The sequence below is a fragment of the Bison bison genome, unplaced genomic scaffold (genome assembly GCF_000754665.1).
Source record: "Bison bison bison isolate TAMUID 2011002044 unplaced genomic scaffold, Bison_UMD1.0 scf7180017864037, whole genome shotgun sequence".
NCBI classification, from domain to species: Eukaryota; Metazoa; Chordata; class Mammalia; order Artiodactyla; family Bovidae; genus Bison; species Bison bison.
This window is the reverse complement of record NW_011494609.1, coordinates 2,943,490-2,945,819: the sequence shown is the minus strand read 5'-3', so window position 1 is coordinate 2,945,819 and position 2,330 is coordinate 2,943,490.

Genomic DNA, 2,330 nt, shown 5'->3' with positions numbered 1-2,330 from the left:
GGATTGGGGGCAGGAGGAGAAGGGGACGACAGAGGATGAGATGGCTGGATGGCATCACCGACTCAATGGACGTGAGTCTGAGTGAACTCCGGGAGTTGGTGATGGACAGGGAGGCCTGGCGTGCTGTGATTCATGCTTCGATTCCGAAAAGAATCAGACACGACTGAGAGACTGAACTGAACTGAAACAGATGAACATAGCTCAGTAGTAGATCAAGGGTGACAAGACAACCGGAACCAGGGAAACAGACCCTTAAAAGAAGAAAGGTTCAAATCTTAGTGCTGTACATTTACCATCCAACCTGATTATGAATGCAGTTCTTCCTTTAAGGGTTTATACTATCCTGACGTGTTAAAGTTCATTTAAATTAAGTTCCCACACCCCTGGCATTCTTCAGCGCTAGGTGACTGAACTACAAGACACATGTATTATTTTATATAAATGCATTAAGACAAAATTGTACAAGGTGGTCTTGGCACTGACAGACTGATTATTCTTAACAGTGGATACAAGCAATTCTTCTATCTCTATTGCTATTGTTTAGTCACCAAGTTGCATCCAATTCTTTTGCAAGCCCATGGACTAGGGTCAGCCAGGCTCCTTCTGTCCATGAGATTTCCCAAGCAAGAATACTGGAGTGGGTTGCCATTTCTTTCTCCAGGAGATCTTCCCAGGGATTGAACCCATGTCACCTGCACTGCAGGCAGATTCTTTACCACTGAGCCACTGGGGAAGCCACCTTATCTCTGTTAGTTCAACATAATGTAGAAAGTGGTAGGATTTGAGGAACCTAAAAAAAAAAAAAAAAGGAAAAAAGAAAAGAAACTCATATGTTTGTCAACTTTGTTTCTGTAAAAATGGAGTTTATCACATATTCATTAGGAAATCAATTTTCATTCATTCTTTGTCTTGCCAAATGCCCAATCCTTTAGTTTTCTTCTATTTTCACTTGAAGACCATTTCTAGAACTGACTATTAGAGGGCTTACATCTGGGACACTTGGTATGGATGGAATGGAGATGGGAGATCAGAACCATAAGCCTGGCTGGGCCAGAGGTCCAGCATCTCAAACTATTAAAAGATATTATTGGTATTTTGGGTGAGGAGATAGAGCCCCTGGGAATGTGATACAAATTCTATACCCTTTCTCCAGAAACACAGATAAACACAACATGTTCTACCCAATTGCAGCGTGTTCATAGACTCCCCACTCCCATCCCCTCAGACTCTTTCACGGATGGCCTAGTATTTATGAGCCCCAGATTAGATGTGATTCTGCAAAAACCACAACCTCAATCAACAGGTGCCACTGCTCTGGTTGGCTGGGAGCCCCAAGCTGGTGTCATCAGGTGCTCAGGTGAACTCTGCCTGAGCCCGGTTATCAGGTGCCTCTTGCCCTGAGGCTGTCAGGCCAGGCCGGGTAGGTCTGGACTGTGTGGGTCCCGAAGGCACCTGAAAGCGGTTAGGGGTTCATCTGAAAATATTAATGCCCTTTAGGCTTGATGTGAGGTCTCCTTCCTGAGCCAGAGCTACGTAAATAAGCTAATTGTAGGAATTATCTCCCTCACCTCCTCTGATGCCAAGGATAGGAAAAGTGAAGCCTGTGGGGCTGGGGTGGGGCACCTTAGCCAGGGTCCCCCAAACCTCCTGTGGCCCGAGCATGTATGGAAGGATTTGCTCCGCTTCCTCCCCGAGGCTCTGGGGTGTGGTCCCGATGGCCAGGTGCCACGGACCCCCACCGGTCTCGGGTGCAACGGTTTCTCCTTGCCTGTCACTCCAAACCCCACCTGGCCCCGGCTGATTCCCTGACCCTGGGAACACCGGGTGGAAGCGCTGCGCTTGCCAGGCCCGGGTTCAGGCCCCGCCCCCGCGCGCAGAGGACCCGCCTCCCTGAGCCCGCCCCACCCACCGGGACCGCCTTCTGCCCCCGCCCCCGAGTCCAGGGACCGCCCTGAAGCCCCGCCCCCAGCGTCGAGGACACGCCTTCGGCCCTGCCCTCACGAGCCGAGGGCTCTTTCTTTGGCCCCGCCCACACTCCTCGAGGGCCCCACCTCCCGACGCTGGCCCCGTCCCGTCCTCAGAGGATCTCCGCCCGTAGCCCCCACCCCTACCCCGTTTGAGGACCCGCCCCCATAGACCACGCCCTCACAAACCACGCCCCGGGGAGGACCCGCCCTTGGTCACGCCCTCCCCAGGCGCCGCCGAAGACCCGCCTCCCGGCCAGCCCCAGTCTCTCGGAGCCGCTGCCGCTGGGGTTCGGGCGCGGCGTTTCCCCCGCGGTCCCGGCCGACCCGCTCGACCTGTGGCGTCCAGGCCGGTTCCTCCGCGCC